Source organism: Macaca nemestrina, chromosome 16 (genome assembly GCF_043159975.1).
Source record: "Macaca nemestrina isolate mMacNem1 chromosome 16, mMacNem.hap1, whole genome shotgun sequence".
NCBI classification, from domain to species: Eukaryota; Metazoa; Chordata; class Mammalia; order Primates; family Cercopithecidae; genus Macaca; species Macaca nemestrina.
This window is the reverse complement of record NC_092140.1, coordinates 93,580,580-93,603,426: the sequence shown is the minus strand read 5'-3', so window position 1 is coordinate 93,603,426 and position 22,847 is coordinate 93,580,580. Positions and strand designations below refer to the sequence as shown.

The 22,847-nt window shown below is 43.5% G+C and overlaps 1 long non-coding RNA gene across 1 annotated transcript in view; it reads right to left on the bottom strand.

Annotated features, from left to right (window-relative positions):
* The window catches only part of LOC139359137 (uncharacterized), a 101,221-nt gene that overhangs the window by 44,412 nt on the left and 33,962 nt on the right, over window positions 1-22,847 (bottom strand). Inside the window, exon 4 of the long non-coding RNA XR_011614917.1 lies at window positions 21,211-21,277. This is a non-coding gene — a long non-coding RNA (uncharacterized lncRNA). The remainder of the gene's footprint in view (window positions 1-21,210; window positions 21,278-22,847) is intronic.

The following is a 22,847-nucleotide window of genomic DNA, read 5'->3' as shown; positions in this document are numbered from 1 at the left end:
AAAATTCTCTCTTTTAGCAAACCAAACATAGGAAAATAGTTGATGAATCTAGGTGAATAGTATATCCTATATTCTTCCTGTTCATTGTACTATTTTTTCGACTTCTCTGTAGGCTTGTAATTTTTAAAATAAAAAGTTAGGGAAACATAGGGAAGGCTAGAAGGATTTTTGTGGTGTAGGATTAGTTAGAGACACAATTATAAACTCATGTTTAGCTTAATATAGGTACAAATGGATACATATAGAAATAGTTATAGTTGTGTGTATAAGCAAGGGTTATTATGAACACACGCATCCCCCGCTTGCTGTGTCATCTGGGAAGACCTAGAAACAATGACACCCCAGTAGCAATGAGCATAGCTAGCCTCCGGTCTTGGTTCCTTCCTTCCTTCCTTCCTTCCTTCCTTCCTTCCTTCCTTCCTTCCTTCCTTCCTTCCTTCCTCCCTCCCTCCCTCCCTCCCTCCCTTCCTCCCTTCCTCCCTTCCTCCCTTCCTCCCTTCCCTCCTTCCCTCCTTCCCTCCTTCCCTCCTTCCCTCCCTCCCTTCCTTCTTTCTTTCTTTTTCTTCCCCCTTTTCCAAATGTCATCATTTAATTGAAATCTAAAACAACTTCAACATTTTTCCTGTTTTGGTTATAAAATCTTTCATGGAGTTTGAAGTTATTATTCATTTTCATATCTTTCTAAGTGACCTACGCATACTTTTATGTACAAAACCATCTATTTTAATTGACTATATTAAGATCTGAAACTTCCAGACTAGTATAGGAGGTTCATTTTCATAGTTTCACTGTTCTTTCCAACTAAATAAGTAGCTTCTAAAATTATCAAAAAGATGTTTATTCTTCTCATCAAGGGAAAAAAACAAGTAAAATAAATTTCATAGTCAATTAGGCAGTTATGCTAAAGGACAGTAATGTATGTGTAGCTGAATCCATAGTATGAACAGAAGGAACGATGCAGTGAAGGACTGCAGTCCAGGTCTTGGTTTCCACTAGCATTCACCAGTAAAAGAACCAGGGTTCTTTGGAGAAACAGTTGATTCTGTGACTGGGGTAGAAAGTAAAGAAAAAAAAAAAGGAACCTCCCAATGGTGGGTGGGTGAAGGTGTCAAGGTACTACAGGAGGTGACTGAAAGAGTTCCCAATAACCAAAGCTGGGACAACTTGAGCAACAAAATCAATGTATAACCCAAAGCATAAAATAGATATCCATGAGTCCATAGTGAATAAATATTTATATAGTTAAATGCTGAGGAGAGAGAATAGATATATCTCCCGTGCAGACAACTTCCAAGTAATTTGTGTAGCTATTTCACCCTCAAGAAGGTGGAGTGTAACTCCTCACACTCTTTAAGTTTTTAAGTGTGGGATTCCCAGAGTGACCTCCTTCCAAAAAATACAGTTTGGAAAGGTGGGGAAAGAGTAACTTTACAGTGAAGGAGGCTGATGGACACTACCTCAACCAGCTGATGAGGTCAACATCAACAGTCATGACTCATGTTGCCATTACATGGCCTCAATATGATGTAGTAGAGCATGAACTTTAGCTAGTTAATGATGTATCAATATGTTTTATTGATTATAATAAATGTATAAGTTAATGGTAGCAATAGAGATACTGGGTGTGGGGTGTATGGGAACCCTCTATTATGATCTTTGTATCTTTTAAAATAAATCTAAAACTATTCTAAAATAAAAGTTATTTTAAAATGTCAAAAAACAAAAAAAAAAAAAAAAAAAAAACAGGCGGGGGGCAGATAGGAAGATGCTTACTTCTCCAGGGAAGCCTTTCCTGACTCCTGAGGGAGTCAGATTCTCATTAGGTGCTCTTGTGGCACTGGGCTTTTTCCTTTATGAACCAGCAGGCACATTTACATCCTTCTAGAACATAAGCTCTGAGGGCAGAGGTTTGGTTTTCTTCTCCACTGTGTCTTCAGTGACTGGAATCGTGCCCGGCACAGGGTAGACTCTGGGTAATATCTGTTGGGTAAATGTGTGAGAGCACATGGGTTTTTTATTAATGACTCTCTAATAGTCTGTAAGCTTCAGGAGGCAGGGGCTTGGCTTTGCTCACCCTCAGGGCCTGGCCAGAGTTGGTGCTCAGGAGTGCGAGATGCATGAATAAGTGAACACCAGGTGTGTGCTGGGCACGTGGATATGATAAGCAAGACTCAACCTGGTCTACGCTTGGCTTTGTAGGACAGAATTGGCCAAGCTGGAAAGCTGGGAAAGCCATTGTTCATAGGGGAGGAGATCTTCCTCTTGCGTGATGTCTACACAGGCTTACACACTCTCCCTGGCCAAGGAGTGAGGGGACTAGCTGTTTCTCCTCTGGGCTGGGGAAGTGGTTGGTGTAGACCGCTCAGGCCCGTCAGACCTGCAGGAAATAACAATGAGTGAGAGGCCAGTTGGACGCCATGGTCAGGGCAGCCAAGACGAGGAGCAGTCATGGCCAGTGAGGAGTTACAGGCCACATGAGGGCAGGGCCCACATTTGTCTCTGTCATGGTTGTAACCTCAGGTCTAGCACAGTATCTGGTGTGGTAAATGCTTGTTATGGGCATGTCTCCCCCTAAATTCACATACGGAAGCCTCAACCCTCAGTACCTCAGAATGTAACTGTATTTGGAGATAGGGCCTTAAAGAGGTGATGAAGTTAAAATGAGGCTCTTAGTGGGGTCCTTGATCCAGTCTGACTGGTTTCCTGATGAAGAGATTTGGACACACAGAGACACCATAGGTGCATGCCCAGAGGAAAGCCCAGGTGAATGGTAGCCAGAGGAGGCCGCCACAAGCTAAGGGGCGGAGTCTCAGAAGAAAGCAATCCTGCTGCAGCTTGCTCTTGGACTTCCAGCCTCCAGAGCCATCAGAAAATACATTCCTATTGTTGAAGCCGCCCAGTCTGTGGTATTTGCTCACGGCAGCCTGAGCTGAGGAAGGCAGTGCCGTGTAGACACCAAGGAAGTGACCCAATGCTGAGGCTGTGGACCTGTGCCCCGGAGGTCGAGGGCAGCCTTCCTAAAGTACTTCTTCTTGCACTTTGAATGGCTGCAGACCACCTGGGGCTCTTGTTAGAAGTGGGATTTCTGGTTTTCAAGGTCTGGGATGGTACCTGAGCTGTTGGATGTCTAATGAAGTCCCAGGGGAAGCATCAGGTCTGTGGGCCACAATTTGAGCAGCAGTGTTTGGGAGCACTAGCTTAGGAGTCCTGGAGTCTCGAGGTTTGTCTTTGAATTGGACCATCTTTGGTGACTTTAGAAGAAAATGGTGGAACTTATTCAAATTCAATTCAGCAATTACTTTGAGCAATTTTTCACATCAGACTCTGTGCCAGCCTGTGTGCCCCTCCAGAACACGGGGAGGGGTGGCAAGACAAGGGCCTGCCCACACCCCAGGCTGTCTTTTGTCGAGGAGAGCCAATTTTATTCCGCTGCAGGTATAAAGGATGAGGTTTGCCCATCAGTCATGCAGAGCTGCTAGGGAGACAACTTTTTCATCAAAGCTTAAGAAAAACTAGATGAGATTTTGAAAAGAGTGGGAGGCAGCTGGGAGTTATTTGTTGATGTCGGTGACCTTGGTAATTCCAAATGAGATTCTCTTTCATTTTTGTGCCCTTGGGTCGGGCTCCTTCTGCCGAGGCATCATTCTCCTCCCGTACCTTGCCTGTGAGGATGCCGTGCTGACTGTCAGGGGTCAAAGTCAAGCGTGTCCCCCCCACGGCCATTTTAATACACCTTCCTCTCTGCAGAAGCAATCAAGACTCCTTGAGGAACAATGGCATGAACAGTTTCTAGCGTTCACGTGAATCAATAACCCAGTCTTCACGTGACTCATTTTCCAAAGCTCCAGGAAAACAATTTGTGATGAAAATTAGGCTGGGCGCAGTGGCTCACGCCTGTAATCCAAGCACTTTGGGAGGCCGAGGTGGGCGGATCACCTTAGGTCAGGAGTTCGAGACCAGCCTGGCCAACATGGCAAAACCCCGTCTCTACTAAAAATACAAAAATTGGCTGGGCATGCTACTGCATACCTGTAATCCAGCTACTAGGGAGGCTGAGGCAGGAGAATCGCTTGAACCTGGGAGGTGGAGGTTGCGGTGAGCCAAATTGTGCCATTGCACTCCAGCCTGGGCGGCAGAGCGACACTCTGTCTCAGAAAAAAGAAAGAAAGAAAGAAAGAAAATTAGGCCTGAGCCATTGCTGAGAATTACAAGACGGTGGCATTTTTGTTATTATTCACTAATAAATCTATAATAACTTAAAAAAAAAGCCCAAGTGACTTGGTTGTCCCGTGAAGGCAGACACTGGGCTCCTCTGGATTGCCCTAGTGAGCTGGGTCAGGCTGGCAGAGCAGAGCTTTGAAAGGTGCGGGCCAGGCCTGGGGAGAGGCCTGCAGCAGATTCTGCAGGAAGGGGGCCCTCTCTGTGGGACGTCTTGGGTAGAAGCTAGGATTTCTGTAAGGAGTTATTTATAGAGGGCACTGGGCCCATTGAGTTTTTGTTTGTGTTTTTCAATAGAAAGGACCCACAACCACAGTATCTGCTCTTTAGAGTAGAGCCAGCCCTTGGCCCCTAGGAGGGTGCCCCTGGCACTGTGGGCCTGGGAGCAGAAATGCCCTTCAGCGACTCTGCTCTAAACACAGCCTGCAGCTTCTTCCCAGGGCACAGGGAGAATCCCGAGACCCACCCCTTGCTTGTCACTGCCCCTCAGCGGGATTCTGATCAGAGAAGGGTCATTAGAACAAATTCGGGGTTCTGAGACCTGGCCTTCCTCATTTAAAAAAGCCTGACAGCTTTCACCCTTTTTCCCGGCTCATAGTGACATGCCAATTTAGGTGTCAGGCAGGTGCAGTTTCATCCAGAGACTGGGTTCAGCATGTAAGGTTCTGCCCAAATTATACCTCAGCGACTCGTGGAAAGGGCAAATCAATCACTAGAAACACCAACTGAGAGCAACTAATTTAACTGTATATTTAATGTATAATCTGGACATTACCAAATAGACTCTCACTGCTGCGGCTCCTCTGCCTTTTTGTCGTTGCTGTTATGATCACTATTATTATTATCATGCCTCCTCTTCCTGGCTTATCAAATGAAAGCTGTCTCTCCTACCAGCCAAGGCTAGTTACTCCACCTGTGGTTCAGACCGCCCTGCCCTCATCCATCATCTCCTGGAGCGTGATCCTCTCCTGTATCTTCAGCTCCTTCCTCCTAGGCAGGCTGCCTCGTCTCTTTGTCATCGCTAAACCGAGTTCTTTCCTCGCTTTTTAGTGGTTGAAAAGAAAGAACATCCGATTCGGAAAATAAGGCAAGCAGGATTTATTCTCTGGCTAGAGAAGGAGGAGTGAGCACTCGCTCCCAAGACACCTCCCCCTCCCGGAGCTGTGGGGAGCTGGGGAATTTTAAGGAGTTTTGTACGTGCGGGGAGGAACTTTAGACGCGCAGGCGCAGATCATGAGCATGATTCCCCTTAGGGCGCATTTTCAGGAAATGGCGGCCATGTTCTTCTGGACGTGGGGGTTTTAATATGATAATGACCTGTTAATGATCTGAAGGTCACAGGAGTCGCTGGTTCTGGGTTGCTCTGGTTTTGAGCAGTCCTTCTCTTCCTCTGAGAATGGTGAAGGGTCCTGAAGCTCCTCGTCCATCTGGAGTCTTTGTAAATGAGCATAGCTAAAGATTAAGGGACTAAAACAGATTGTTTAAGAAACAATACTGAGCCTTCTCAGGTACCTACTGCTTAAGAAAATAATGAGCTTTTTCAACTGTGTTGCCTTCTCAGCTATTTCTCCAGGACTGCCCTGATAACATCTGGAAAAGCCTCTGTGCTGGTGACAGTCAGGGACAGGAAGGCTGAGTTTCTGGTGCCTGGTGGTTAATGGTGACCTTGATGGTGGTTTCCTCAGCAGGCTAATTCTGCAGAATGGTTTGCGTATTGTTCTAGAAGCAACCTTGAGTCTATTTCTCCAACTCATCTTCCAGCAGATTCCATTATTTCAGTGAATGAACACTTGCCTTTATCAGAGACTTCTGCCCCTCATCATATAATCAGGCACACCTCTCAACTGTCCTGAACATTTCCTCAGTCGTATACCTCCTTCCAACTAGCCTTCATTGCAGTCAAGCATCTTAAAAGCTTCAGTTCTTGTTTCTGCTACCTTATCCTCTACTTGATTTACCCATCCTGCAACAGTTGAGATCTTGCCTTCACCAATCTATGGAAATCACTGTCACTGACCACTTTGTCACTGACCACTTTGTCATCAAATTCAGTAGGGGCTTCTGGGATTTCCCAGTTCTTGTCATACTGGACTCTCATGGCATAGAGAGAATAGCATAGATTTCCTCCTTCCTTCCAGCATTCCACTTTGCTGTGTCCATCAGAAGGCAGTGCAAGCTGTAGAAACCTACTTCTATAGTTACTCTTCTTCAGAAATACCATCTAGTAGTTTTGCCTCTCCACTGGATAAGTGAAACCACCTCCTAAAACCTTTTCACCTGAATGACCACCTCACTCTCTAGGTGGCTTTCTTGCCTCAAGTTGTCTGTCATAGATATACAGGGAACCATGTGCTTGCAAAGCCACTGGGAGAGCTGCAGGACCAGAAGTAGGGCTACCACTGCCAGGATAGAGCTTCAGAGTTACCACTGCAGGTGCAATCAGAGCAAGAAAATTGCTGCTGTCATCACTGCCACCTTCACAGACACCCAGGCCTGCAAAGCCAGTACCTAGACAGGAGAATCTGGCCTCTGCCACACTGGCATATATTAGAGCTTGTCTGTTGGCCAGCTTCAGGCCTGAAGGAAGGCCTTTGTCTCCCATCCACCTGCCAGGTATATCTTATTGGTAGAACCTAAGTTACATAGAATCTAGCTGCAAGGGAGTCTGAAAGTACAGCTTTTAGTCTTTCAGCCTCTGTAATACAGAATAACATAGCATGGAGTGAGATGCTAAGGGCCAGTTGATTAAACCCAGTATTACTTTGGTTCTGTGATTCCTTTCTCTTTCTTGGATCACGTCTTAACAATTTGATTATTCCTTCTCTGCCTACTTTATGTACTCTTATTCCTCAGCTTATTTCTTAAACTCATTGTTGGCCAGGGATCTCCCTGCATATCACTTTCCTTTTCATCCCACTTATTCTCCTGATTGAATTATCATAGTTATGCCTATAATCCCAGAGCTTTGTGCATATTGCCAGCTCCCAATGCACATCTCCAGCTCTTACACTATCGTGGGCTTCTGACCTGCACTCCTGTCTACTGGGCATATCCACATGGTGATCGCACAGAAACCTCAGACTCCACATGTTCAAAACCAAACTTACTAGCTTCTCCAAGCCTGTCTGCTTTGTGTTTGCTCCCTTGATTAGTGACATATGCCCAGTCATCCAAGTTAGAAGCCTAGTGTCAACCTTGCCTCCTCTCTTTTACCCCCTACTTCCAAGTCAGTTACCAGGTTAGTTGGTTTGGCTTCTTTTGTACCTCTCATATCCTTCGTTCCTCTCTGACACCATTATCACTGTTCTCATACAGCACTTTTTCCTCTCTGCTGCATAAGTGAAACCACCTCCTAAAACCTTTTCACCTGAATGACCACCTCATCTTTTAGGTGGTTCTCTTGCCTCAAGTCTATCACCCTCCCCTTCCATCCGTCTTGCTCATTCACATCATTGTGGTCTTTCTAATGGGAAAATCTAAATAGGCATATTAATCTCCTATGGAAAACCTCTTCCATTTCCCTACACTTGTGGAATTAAGTCTAAATTTCTTAACAGAGTGTTATGGGTTAAATTGTGCCCCCAAAAAGATAAGCTGAAGACCTAATGCCCAGTATCTGCAAATGAGACCTTATTTAGAAATAGTCTTTGCAGATTTAATCAAATGAAAACAAGGTCATAGAGGATTAGAGTGGGCTTTAGTCCAACAATTGTTGTCCTGATAAGAAAAGGGAGGCTGGGCATGGTGGTTCATATCTGTAATCCCAGCACTTTGAGAGGCTGAGGTGAGAGGATCACTTTAGCTCAGGAGTTTGGGACTAGTTGGGCAATGTAGTGAGACCCAGTCTCTATAAAAATTAAATCAGAGGCATATACCTGTAATTCCAGTTCCATGGGAGGCTGAGGTGGGAGAATTACTTGAGCCCAGGAGTTTGAGGCTGCAGTGAGCTATGATTGCACCACTGCACTCCAGTCTGAGCAACAGAGTGAGCTACTGTCTCTGAGAAACAAATAGTAACAAACAAAGAGAAATTTGGACAGAGACAGACATACAGTAAAGAAGGCAACGTGGAGACAAAGGGAGAGATTGGAGTGGTACGTCTACAAGCCAAGGAAGGCCAAGAATCGCTGACAATCATCAGAAACTAAGAAGAGGCAAGGAAGGAATCACTCCTGGAGCCCTCCAAGAAATTATGATCCTGCCGACACTTTGATCTTGAATTTCTAGCTTCCAGACTGTGAGACAACACATTTCTGTTACTTAAGCCACTCTGTTTATGGTACTTCATCGCAGCAACCCTAGAAGATCAATACACATGGCTTCATTGTCTTCATCTACCTGCTTATCTCATCTCTTGCCTTCCTCTCAAGTAAATCAGTCAAAGGAAAGCCTCTCCCTGCTTCCAGCCTCTGGATCCTCTCCTTTGCCTCTGAGCTTTTGCTCTGGAAAGGGTCCCTGCTTTGCTTGCAGACTCCTGCTCTCACCTTCCGAGGTAACGTCTATCCCATCCTCTGCAGGCTTCCATCATTCACACAGATTAACCATTCTCTCCTTGTGAGCTCTTGGCGTGCACCAGCAGCATAATATGGATAACACTGGGTGATAATTATGTTTGTAGATTTGTTTCCCGCCCTAGGCCAGGAGCTCTTTGAGGGCAGCAATAAGCAGATCTTTCCATCTTTCATATTCAGGGTAGAACCTGGAAGTTAGTTGGTGACCACTTGCTGAGTGATGGTCCTTTGATCCCAGGTCACTGGATCATATTTCTGAGAGGGTGCCTTCTAGAGTTGGTGAAATGTGATACTAAGTGTACAGGTGGGTACTGGCAAAATGTGAAGTGGAACAGTTAGCAATCCTTGTTCTTGAAGGGGACTGGTGGGTCCCCAAGCAAGTGCCTGCTGTTCTTCCAGCACTCCTGCATTCCAGAGTGTGCTCTGTGCCAGAGGCTCAGGACTGGCCATGCGGGGCATTATGCAGAGTGTGGATATATAGTATTTATATTTTATGGACTGTCACTGAGAAAATGGATTTTCCACTCAGACTGCAATCTGGTATTTCTGGGCCGTAGGAGAGGAGAGTGAATGTCAGGTTGCTGGATGGTTCCTTTTAGCCTGTACAAGCAGCACTGTGTCAAGTTCAAGTTCATGTGCAGATCATTTGAGCTCCACTGGAAATTGGGTGTAAGTGAAGGGGTGAGTCTTGACATCTTGCCTTGCCTAAGCAGGCTACTATCAGAACAATTGGTAATGCCTTCCTGAGAATTCTCCATTTTTCTATTCTGTCTCCTCTCTGGTCAATTCTGTCTGCTGCTGTTATATTTCAATCATGTCACTCTCTGTCCCCAAATTGTGAAAAACTCCACATGTCACACAGGATAAAGTTCAAGCCTCCACATACTCTTCACGTCTCTCTTCTCTCTGGCCTCAGTCTGTTACCGGGCTCACTGCTGGCTCCCCTCCCTTCTCTCCTGTTCTTTGTGGTAGGCCTTCCACTTAAATGCAGCTGTTGAATTGCTGTTCATTCTTCAAGGTTGAATGAGATGGCACTTCTTCCCTGAAGTCTTTTTGGTTTCCTGATGGAAGCCATTGCTTCCACTTTAGGACTCAGAGAATTTTGTTGATATAGTCCATCCTGCTCTACACTGGTTTCTTTTATGTGAATTTCTTCAAGTGTTACTGGAAGTAGGAAGTAATTTCAGTGTAACTGAGAAATTGTGATAGTTCCCTGTGACTTTTCTCAGTATGTTAATGTTTTCCAGAAATGAAGAGCATGCCTTCTCATAATTAGAGAGCAATATATGAAGACATTAAGGAAACAGTCAAAAATCTATAGAAGTGCCTTGCTTTAGTGCAACTAGTGGCTAGTTTGGTGTATTAGTCTGTTTTAATGCTGCCAATAAAGACATGCCCAATGCTGGGTGATTTATAAAGGAAAGAGGCTTAATTGACTCACAGTTCAGCATGGCTGAGGAGGCCTCAGGAAACTTACAATCATGGTAGAAGGGGAAGCAAACATGTCCTTCTTCACATAGTGGCAGGGGATAGAAAAATCAGTGCCCAGCGAAGGGGAAAGTCCCTTACAAAACCATTAAATCTTGTGAGAACTAACTCACTATCATGAGAACAGAATGGGGGAACTGCCCATTCAGTTATCTCCATCTGATCAGTCCCAGGATGTGTGGGGATTATGGGAACTACAATTCAAGATGAGATTTGGGTGGAGACACAGCCAAACCTTATCATTTGGTGACCTCAGTCACCACTATTCTTTCTACCTTTAGGTGTTCAGTGAAGCTGTGTTGATGAAGAAGTTGCAAAGACATTTACCCATGTGTTAAGACAATGGGTTGTTAAAGAAAGCCACAGTCCAGATCAGATGTTTAATTATAAAAAACAAGATTTCTGTAAGAAGCAAATGGCATCCAGAATCTACATCTTGAAGGAGATCATGGTATCCCAGGGTTGAACACTGCACAGGATTAACTGGCTAATTCTGGGCGCAAATGCTGGGAGGGTCTTAACTATGCTCCTAATTTTGTTAGAATGTTTACTCTTTTTGTAAGTGGTGTAGATGCAAAGTTATATACTTCTTGAATGATTTTCACCCAACCCTCTCCCCCCAGGGTCTGTTATTTCTAGTGTGTACTTGTGCAGAACCCCAGGTTTTTCAGAAGCACAGATATGGTGTAATAGTGGAGACTGCTGTAACGTACATCTGTCATACATCTTTTTGTTGCTTGTCTACTGATGTCTCACTTTTTCAATCATAAAAGCAGAAACCAGGCCTTATTTTTTAAAATATATTTTCCACAATGGTGAAGGGGATATTTTCATAGCTTTTGACAGTTGTAATGGTTAGTACTGAGTGTCAACTTGATTGGATTGAAGGATACAAAGTATTGATCCTGGGTGTGTCTGGGTGGGTGTTGCCAAAAGAGATTAACATTTGAGTCAGTGGACTGGGGAAGGCAGATACACCCTTATTCTGGTGGGCATAATCTAATCAGCCACCGGCGAATATAAAGCAGGAAGAAAAATGTGAAAATGTGAGACTGGCGTAGCCTCCCAGCCTACATCTTTCTCCCATGCTGGATGCTTCCTGCCCTCGAACATTGGACTCCAAGTTCTTCAGTTTTGAGACTTAGACTGGCTCTCCTTCTCCTCAGCTTGCAGACAGCCTACTGTGGGACCGTGTAAGTTAATAATAAACTCCCCTATATATATACCTTATTAGTTCTGTCCCTCTAGATAACCCTGATACAACAGGTGTCTAGGTGAAGACACATCATGTTCTCTTTGAAATTGATTGAGCTGATTTCTTGTCTAACTTGGTGTTCTCAACAGAGCAGCCATATTTTCAATATAAGAGTAAATGTTCAGGCAAGGGGGTTCTTCCTGATAATTTTGCATAGGGGTTGACTCAACCTTGAAGATATATTAGGATCTCCTAGAGGGCTTTTAAAATGTGATTAGTATTGGGGCCATGCCCCTAGAGATTCTGATTTAATTTGTCCGGAGTAAGACCCATGAATGAGGGCTTTAGGAAACTCCTTATATTAGTCTAACGTGCAGTAGGATTGAAAACCACTGGTGTAGACCATATGTACTATAGAAAGAATAATAGGCCAGGCATGGTTGCTCATGTCTGCAATCCCAACACTTTGGGAGTCTGAGGCAGATGAAGTGCTTGAGGCCAGAAGATGGAGACAAGCCTGTGCAACATAGTGAGACCCCCATCTCTAAAACAAAACAAAACAAAACAAAACAAGAAAACACTCCAGCGTGGTAGTTAATGCCTGTACACCCAGCTACTCAGGGGGCTGAGGCAGGAGAATGCCTCGAGGAGCCCAGGAGTTTGAGGCTGCAGTATGCCATGATCACGCCACTGTACTCCAGCCAAGGTGATAGAGTAAGACTCTGTCTCTGAAAAAAAAAAAAAAAAAAAAGAAAGAAAGAATAATACATTAATTCAGCCCTGACCAAGATGGTTTGGCTTTGGGATGCAAGGAGGAGTCCTATCACCACAAGGGGGTGATGGTTCTTTTGCTGCAGAGATCACAACTGAAGGCCCTCGTACCCTTCTCAAAGACCTTCAGCCTCTGGCTCTGCTGGACTTGTGGTCACAGCTTCACTAAGGCTAACAATCCAGCTGCCTTCACTTTACTGACCCTTCTAGAATTCTCTCTCACTTCCCTTTGTACTTTCCTACTCCTCCTCTGGGATTCCAATTTTATTTCATTCATCTTTCTCCGTGTACTTTTAGGGTTCCCATCTGAGTTCGCTTCCTGCTCATCATCTCTCAACTTTGGATCTTTTACATTCCAGCCATTACCCTCGCTTTAACAGTTTAACTATCAGCCAAAAATGCTTTGGGAATTCCCAATGGAAGCTCTCTGATATTTCTATTCGTCCCACAGGAAGCTGTTGCTGCTTTAAAATAACTTATTTATATCTGACCCTTTATAGTAAACTGTTTCTCTTTAAAAATAAATTCTAATTACCTAAGGGAAAATTCGTGAAGACCTGAGCATGAAGAATAAAGACAGATCTTCACATTCTTCTAAAAGGAAGTGTAAACACCACTACTTCATCAGGGCCTTACCAAGAAATTTGATATAGTGGTAAATCCAAGGCTTTGGCCATCAGAGAGATCTAGAGTTAAATTATGACTCTACCACTTATTAGTTGTGTGATCTGGGACAAGTTATTTGTGATTTATGATAACCAATTTTCTCATCTGTAAAGTAAGTATAATATCCATTTCATCATACTGTAAATATTTAAAAATTAAATACATGCAAAACAGGAGATTTGATTTTCTTGTCACACAGAGTAATTTGTATGAGACTTATTCTTCACCATAAACAGTGATAAAACTAGACAAAATATACAAGGCAATTACCTCCAGGCACTGGACAAAGGTAAAGAGTGATCCCTGAGAGTAGGGGAATACATGTGGTGAGCCCTACATTCATCCTAGTTCTCTAACTGGGAGCACTTTCCATACTATGCTTCAGGGAGGTAGAACCCAAGCACAGCAGCAGTCTTTCTGACCAGGGTGGCAGATACTGGAATTGGTTTTTAAAGCAGCTGAAATTGGTGACTAGGGTACCAACAAAGGGAAGTGTGTAGGGTGGAAACTTTGAAATTCTGTGTGGAATTCACTATAGGTCTGTGGCTAAGAGCTGGTATATAACACACATAGCAAGACTCCACAAGTCAAATTGAGAGCTACTGTATATCTGAGAGAGAGAGAGAGAGAGATACTCAATGTGCTACAGTGTTGGGAGGCATGGAAACTCTAGCTAAGCCAGAGAGGGGAGGCAATACTGAGTGTCTCAGGCAATAAGTGGAGACTCAAGAGAGGCCACACATTGATTAAGAACCATACCCTAACGTAAGATTATGACTTAGGACTAAGGGTAAAACCAAGCTAGACCTATCCTGTTATAGACTAAACATTTGTGTTCCCTCTCCCACCCAAATTCATATGTTGAAATCCTACCCCCAGTGTGATCGTATTAGGAGGTGGGGACTTTAGGAGGTAATTAACTCATAAAGGTAGGGCCCACATGAATGGGAGTAGTGCCTTATAGAAAGAAACATGAGAAAGAGAATCTCTATCTTGGCCATGTGAGTGTACAAATAAGATGGCTGTCTGAAAACCAGAAAGAGTGCCCTCATCAGTCACTGGACCTGCTGGTGCCCTGGTTTTGCATATCGCATCCTCCAGAACCATGAGAAATAAATGTTTGCTATTGAAGCCACTCAGACTATGGTGATTTTTTACAGCAGCCTGAATTGCCTAAGGTACAACTTAACAGAATTAAACTGAACCTGACAAGATAAAAGAAGCCAACAGTTATTTAACTTCATACCAGAAAAAAATTCACCACCTTTTAACAGAAAATGACATAATACAGATTCCATATAATATTCTATTACAGTGTCTAGTTTACAATAAAAATTACTGAACATGTGAATAAACAGGAAGATGTAACCCATAGTCAAGAAATGAAAATAGTTCATTTAAACATATTGTTGAGATAACATAGATGTTGAAATGAACAGACAAGGACTTTAAAGCAGCTATTATAGCTCTCTTCAAGGATTAAAGGAAAAGATAGTTGTAATAACTGAACAGATGGAGAATCTTTGTAGAGAAATGGAAACCAGAAGAAAGATCTTATAGTATTATAAGAAAAATATCTGAAATAAAAATTAACTGTGTGGGATCAATAGCTGACTGGAGACTGCAGAATAAAATGTTGGTATATTTAAAGATGTATCCATAAAAATTATTTAATCTTAAGAACATAAAGAAAAGGGATTGAAAGGAAGACACAGAGTCTCAGTGAATCAGGAGATAATATTAAGTGATCTAACATGCATGTAATGGGGGCTCCAGGAGTAGAAAAGAGAGAAAATGGGTAAGAAAAAAATATTTGAGGAATATTTGAAGAATTAATGGTTGAAAAGTTCTAAAATTTAGTGAAAAACTCAACCTATAGATCCAAGAAGCTTAGTAGACCCCAATTGGGATTTTTTTTTTTTTAAACCATGCCAAATTTAAGTATGTTAGAGTATAACTGAAATTAAAAAAAACTGTCAGCATGGACTTTTATACCTAATGACAATATTTTAAAAATATTATGTGAAAAGCAGTTCAAGTAAAAGCTGAGAGAATTCATCTCCAGCATACGTGCATAAGAAATGTTACAGGAAGGTTTGCAGACTGAAGTAAAGTGCAATCAGAGAGGAATTTGGATTTATGGGAAGGAATGAAGAAAACCTAAACTGGAAATTACATGTGGGAATATGAAGACTATTTTTTTCTCTTAAATTTTTAAAAAGACAACTCAGCGTTTAAAACAAAAAGGATATTATATTATGCAGTTTATAAAATATGTAGAAGTAAAACATATAAAAATAATAGCACAAAGAATGGGAGTATATGGGGACTGTCTTCCTACTTGTAAGTTGTAAATTTTTACATTTCCATGTGAAATGGTAAAATTTTAACTGTAAACTGAGCTAAATTAAGGATGAATATTATAATCTCCAGAGCAATCAAAAGGTATATCTAAAAAAAAGAGGAATTAAAATGAAATACTAAAAATAGGCAATTAACCTATGATAAAATATGAAAGAAAGATCAGAGGAACAAAAACCACACAGCCAAAGAGGAAACAAAGAGCAAGATCATGGACTCAAAACCAACCCTATCAATAATTATATTAAATGTAAATAGCCAGTCATTTCAGTTAAGGAAAGATATTGTCAGACTATATTAAAAATAAGGTTCAAATATATGCTATCTACAAAAGATGCACTTTAAATATAAAGACACAGAGATTGAATGTAAAGGGATGGAAAAAGATATACCACACAATGGTAAGCATAAAATTAAAGTTAGAGTGGATTTGAAGGTAAGAAGTATCATCAGAGATGAAGAGACATTGCATAATGATAAATATATATTCATTCAGAAATAGGAATGAAAGAGGCAATATTATCTCAGATCCTATAGACATTAAAGAATATTAAGGGAAATGTTATGAAACTCTATGCAATAAACATGATAACTTAAAAAGAACTGGACAAATTCCTTGAGAAACACAATTTATCAGAAATGTAGAGGCCAGGTGTGGGGGCTCATGCCTGTAATTCTAGCATTTTGGGAGGCTGAGGCAGGTGGATCACGAGGTCAGGAGTTCGAGAGCAGCCTGGCCAACATGGTGAAACCCCGTCTCTAATAAAATACAAAAATTAGCTCAGTGTGATGGTGGGCGCCTGTAATCTCAGCTACTCAGGAGGTTTAGGCAGGAGTATCACTTGAACCTGGGAGGCAGAGGTTGCAGTGAGCCAAGATCGCGCCATTGCACTCTGGCCTGGGCAACAGAGCAAGACATTCTATTGAAAAAAAAAAAAGACATTCTAAAGACATACATGTCTCCTGTGAGAATAGTGAATTCCACATCTCCCTGAACTTTCTGGGCCTGTAGAAGTAGCCCACTCAACCGTGATAAAGGCTAGCACCTTTCTTGCTTAAACATAGTGAAGAGGCCTCTGCCTTGCAATACAACATATACTTCTCTCAGGATCTATTTCCATCTCCTCTCCAGGCTGTCAGATGAATAATGGGTTCAAGTGTCAAGCCAATCTGGCTACATAAGAATTGGTTCTGTTTAGGGAGGAAAGGCACTCACTGAAGGAGCCACAGGTTCTCCACATTTACTGGCAGGAGCTGAGAAAGTCTATGTGGCACTAGATTCTGAGGAATGGTTCAAGGGTGGCAGAACACATACTTGGAAAGGGAAAATTTATTGATATGTTAGCATTCTCTAGGGATAAGGACTTAACACCCTGACATGGTACTAGTATGGCTCATGGTGGAAGCTTGGAAAAAGCGATGGCGCAAACAAAGTGAAGTAGAAATGTCAGAATTGCTGTGGCAGACAGTGGAAGAAGTCCTAAAAGGTGTAGAAAAGTGGGCAGGATACAGTTAAGACTAAAAGGTGTAGAAAAGTGGGCAGGATACAGTTAACATGCTACACAAGGGTGAAAAACCCACCAGCCAATCCCAGAGGACACCATGTTTACCAAAGAGACAGGTAATGCATGGGTGAGGGCCACCGCCCAGGCTGATGGTAGGCAACTCTATTAAATAACTGGTCTCCTTGATGGTAATGTGGATAAGACCCTGAATAACAGAGGCCAGATGGCACTACGTTCTTAATGAGCATCAAAGTTGAAAGCTGCCTTGTGGGCATGAGATGCTGAGCTATAGAGATGAGTAATGGAACATGGTGTCCTATGGGCAAGAGAGATGGGCTGCCAACAAGGGTATTGTTCAACTGAAGCAAGTTAAAGAAATCAAGGATAAATTACCATGAGGCTAAAGGCAGCTGCCCCAATAAATTAGCGTAATCCCTTGCCCTATTTCCTCATTGGAACCAGTTTTCAGGCCTAGAGCCCACTGACTGAAGGAGACACTGGGTCTCCAGGAGGAGGAAGAACCCTGCCACACCACAGCAAGTATATATGATGAGTCTCTCGCTCCTTCCCCCAGGGACCTATGGCCATTTACTTGGGTAATTGTACACCATGGAAAGGTGAATAACCAGCTGTTTCAAGGACTGTTGGACACAGGTTTTGAGTCACTGGTACCTGCAACTGAAGCATCATTGTGGACACCCTGTGAGAGTGGGGACCCATGGAGGCCGGATAGTGGCTCAGATTTGTTTCACGGCTCTCTTATCAAACCCAAGCTCCCTCCTGGTGGTCACTTCTCTGGTTTCTGGACACATATTTGAATGTGTGTCCACATTCAAACATGGTAGTATGGTAGTATGTAAACTACCACATACTTGGTCATTTAAAGAATTCCCACACTTGAGCCCAGAACTATGCTATAAAAGCTAATATAGGCCAGGCATGGTGGCTCACGCCTGTAATCCCAGCACTTTGGGAGGCTGAGGAGGGTGGATCACCTGAGGTCAGGAGTTCGAGACCAGCCTGGGCAACATGGTAAAACTTGTCTCTACTAAAAATACAAAAATTAGCCAAGCATGGTGGCAGGCACCTGTAGTGCCAGCTACTCAGGAGGCTGAGGCAGGAGAATTGCTTGAACCAGGGAGGCAGAGGTTGCAGGGAGCTGAGATCGCACCATTGCACTCCAGCCTGGATGACAAGAGCAAAACTCCGTCTCAAAGAAAAAGCTAATATAGTGGGGAAGACCCAGTGGAAACTACTGAATCTTCACTCTGTCCCCAAAGATAGTAAAACAAAAATCATATTGTATCCAGGGTTGAATGGTAGAGATAGTGCCACTCTTAAAGATCGAAGGGCAGGGCCTCATGGCTCACACCTGTAATCCCAGCATGTTGGGAGACCGAGGTGAGAGGATCACTTGAGGCCAGGAGATTGAATCCAGCCTAGGCAACATGGTGAACTACAAAAAAAGTTAAAAAATTAGCTGGGCATGGTGGCAGGTTACCTGTAGTACCAGCTACTCAGGAGACTAAGGTAAGAAGATCACTTGAGTCCAGGAGTTCAAGGCTGCAGCAAGCTATGATCACATCACTGTACTCCAGCCTGGGCAGCAGAGTGAGACCCTGTCTCTAAAACAAGTACATAAATAAATTAGTTAAAAAAAAAAAAAACAACTAAAGGATGCACAAGTGATTATCCCCTCATGTGTACATGTTGCTCACTTGACTGTCTCCTACAATCCCATATGGATCCCAGGAGTGGGCTCCCACCAATTCAACTAGGTCGAAGCCCTAATTACAGCTACTGGGCTAGATGTAGTATCATTACCATGGTAGATGAACATGGCCTCTGGCTCATGGCATATGGCCATTCGTCTAGCAAATGTGTTGTCTTCTCTCCCTTTCAGGAGAGAATACCAGAAGCAGTTTGCATTAATGTGTGACAAACAACAGTATGGATTTACAGTCTTTCTCTAGGTTTTATGCTAACTCATGCCCTCTGTCATAATATAGTCCCATGGGACCCAGCTGTCTGGACATTCTAGAAAACATTATATTGGTCTAGTATGCTGAGGAATTATGTTAATTGAACTGACGAGCAAGAAGTGGCAAGTATGTAGGAGGCCTTGATAAGACACATGCATTCCAGAGGGTAAAAGATAAACCCAGTAAGGTTTCAGAGGCCACCTTGACAATGAAATGTTAGTGGTCTGAGGTCCATCCAGTGGTCTGAGGCATGCCGGGATATTCCTCCAAAATAAAGAACGAATTATTTCTTCTTGTACCTTCCACTAGCAGAAAGGAAGCACGATGCCTGACTGGCCTTTTGGGTGTGTGGAGAAAGCATAGTCCGCACTTGGGCGTAATGCTCAGACCCATTGACTGAAGGATGTGGAAAGCTTCTGGCTTTGAGTGGGATCCACAGGAGAAAGGGCTCTGGGGCCTGGATTTGGCAGACTTTGCCCAATTTGATAGTAATTGGATAAGGACAGTGGCAAGAGGCCATGGCCTGAGAAGGCATGGTGACTAGGACTCAGATCTCTTAGGAAGGAAGTTCTGGCTCACTCCACCAGGCAAGTCACTAGAACAGCAGACATGCTAGTCTAGGGTGAGGGAAAGGTAGAATGGGTGGTAGAGGAAGGAAATCATGAATGTCACGTGTGGTCTGAGACCACCTGCAGCAGCTGGGGCTGTAGTTTGTCCTGTTAGCATTCAGAATCCTGAAGGAGCTATTCCCAGAGTGGGTAAACTTACTATACAAATCAAGTGAATACAAGCAGTACAAGGGCTGCACTATAGTGGAGTCTGTGCTGGTCACCCAGATGCCCCCTCTGGGATGGAAGGGCTTATTTTCCTAGCTGCTAGGGGTGCTGGCTGCTGGCTGACCCCTACCCTGGGTGAAGCCCACAGTTAATCTTGGGTCAAGGTGATGTTTCAAAGGCTAGACCATGTGGCCTCAATTGGTGACATCTATGAAAGACCCTCCCAGTTTCAGAGCTCTCTGTGGTGTCTGCTGAGGCCTCTCTTGCAATTGTTTTATGGTTCAACTTCTTTCCTTGCCCAGGTCTGCTCTCTAATTCCCTGATAGGTGTTGTTTCCAAGATCATGCCCCAATATGCTTCCTGTACATGAGGGGTTTTCTCAAATATTTTCCCTGGGAGCAGACCCACAACACTAGGAGATCCAGTATGTCATAGCCCCATCCACCTTCCCCTGGCCATCAGATTTGAAGCATTTGGAAGTCCATTGATTGATAGAGTTCAAGCCCATGTCACAACTGGTCCAGAGTCTACTGACCCACCTGTGGTCATTTCGCTGGTCTTTAGGTATATAATGTAAATAGATATATTAGTAGATAGAAGCCTCAAATTGGTTATTCTACTTGTGATTCTCTGACCCATAGGAAAGGCCACGTGGAGGTCTCTGAGATGGCCCTCACCCTTTCCCGCATCTCCAGCTAAGATAATAAGTCAAAAACAAAATCTGATTTTGGTGGGATGGCAGAAATTAGTATCCCCCACAGCCCCAACCCCTGCCCCAGAGATTTGCAGGGATGGTTGTCTTGACTTTATCCCCATGCAAGTCATCTGCCTGACAATGGGCTACTGTGAATTTAATCAAGTGGTAGCTCCAAATTATAGTTGTGTGTATATTGTATCTTTACTTGAACAAATTAGCCCAGTCTGTGTCACTTAATATGTAGCTTAATATGTAGCTATCAATCTGGCAAATGCGTGCTTTTCAATTCCTATCAAGAGGAAGGATCTGAAGCAGTTTGCATTTACTTGTAATGGACAGCAGGATACATTCCTTATCATGTCTCAGACCTATGCTTTTGCTATTGTCTGAATATTTGTACCAACTTGAAATCCATATATTGAAATCCTAACCCCCAAGGTGATGATATAAGGAGGTGGGGCCTTTGGGAGGTGATTATGTCATGAGGGCAGGTCTTCATGATTGAAATTAATACCTTTCTGGAAGAGACCCCAGAGAACTAGCTAGCCCCTTCCACCAGGTGAGGATGCAATGAGAATGTGCTGTCTATGAGGGATGAACCCTAACCAGACACCAAATCTACTGGTGTTTCGATCTTGGACATGTTGATTTCAATCTGGAGGAGCAGGCGGCAAATACTTTGGATGCCCTGTTAGGACACCTATATATCAGAAAATAGGAAATAACTCTCACAAATCCAAGGGCCTCTCAGATTAGTGAAATTATAGTGATCCAGTTGCCTGGGGCAAACTGATGCTCTATGATGTAGCTGTGGCATACCAGAATGTTTTATGGTGTCTTTGACAAATATCACTGGGAGGGCTGCAGGGCAGAATCCTAGGGTTCTAGAGCAAGACCTTGCCATCTGTATCACGGAACTATTCAGCACTCGAGGAGCAGTTTTTGGCTTGCTACTGGGCCTTGGTATAGACTGAACAACTGACCATGCGACAGCAGGTGGCTGGAGTCTTCCATCATGTCTTGGGTATTTTCAGACTTACCACATCAGACAGGTGCAGCAGCAACCCATCATACCATGGAAATACTACCTTTGGGACCTGGGCATCTCTGGAAAACACAAGTTATAAGAATAAATGGTCCATATCTGTGTACACCTATCTCTTTTGCACCAGTGTCTGCACTGTGGTCTCATTGGTGCTTCCCTAAGACCAGCTGATGAAGGAGGAAAAGTCTTGGACCTTGTTCACGAGTGGGTCAGCTCAGTGAATCTTGGACCTTGTTCACGGGTGGGTCAGCTCAATGAATTGGTACAATTGATATGTTGCTACATTATAGCTCTGCTCAGTGATGGCTCTGAAAGACAGTGGTATGGGAAATTCTCCCAGTGGGCAGAGCTTAGAATAACATGCCTGGCAATCAATTTTGTGTGGAGGGAGAAGTCTGAGGTAAGGAAACACTCAGATTAATAAGCAGCATTGAATGACTTAGCTGTTCAGCCAGAGGCTTAGGATAGGCAAGATTGGAAGCTCAGAAACAAAATGTCTAAAAAAGACATGTGTGATACATCTAGGGGAGTGTGAGGACCTTTCTATTCTCATCAGTGCCAACGAGAAGCATCCTCTGCACAGGAGGCACAGAACAACCAAAGGAATAGGACGATGCATTCAGTGGAAATCAGTGCAGACCCTTTCCTTGGTCACCCTAGCTCTTGCGTAATGAGGCTGTGGACATTTTAGTAATGGAGGTGGAGACAGAGGCTATGCATGGGCCCAAGAACATGGGATTCATTGCAAGGCTGATCTAGCTTCTATCCTTGCTGACCGTTTGAACTGTCAGCAGCCAAGACTGGTGCTGACAGTCAGCAAGGATAATAGCTAGATTCCTTGATATGGAATCACCTGCTAGGAGACCAACCGGCTACCTGGTTGCAGGTTGATTACATTAGGACTCTTCCATCCTGGAAGGCATGCTGAGTCATCCTACTGGGATGATTTCAAACTCTAGGTATGGGTTTCCTTTCCTGCCTTCAGTGTTTCAGCTAGCATGATTTTACAAAAGTTCTCAGTCTTTTTGATTTGTCATCATGGGATCCCACACTATACCACCTCAGACTAAATGACCTACTTTACAGTGAAGGAATGTGACAATGGACACATGACTTTGCCCTCCACTGGTGCTACTGTATTCCACATCATTCAGAAGTTGCTGGCCTGATAGAATGTTGGGATGGCTTCTTAAACATGCAGATTACTTGTTAACTTGGAGATGATACCCAGAGAGGATGGGATACCATTCTTCAAGATGGCATAAATATTTTAAACCAGTAACTAGTATACATTTTTCTCATAGGTAGAATACACAGGTCTGGGAACCTGGTGTTGAAGCAGGACCCCGTGACCTTGCCTTAAAAAAAAAAGTGGCACAAGTGGATCTGAGTGGTACAAGGGCTGGACTGTGACAGCCTCTCTTAGTGCCCTGCTCACATATCTGGGATCCTAGCATTTCATTGCATTCTGGATGACTTTCAACTCCCAGTATCTACTTCTTTGCACTGGAGAACTTTTCCTGCAAGTGCAGAAAGCTGCTCTGCCTGCTTGCCCAGCAAGCTGGAAACACTGGGGAGTTAACAGCTCTCTGGAAGCAGCCCTCAGCCAAAGGCAGACAGAAGTGAATACCC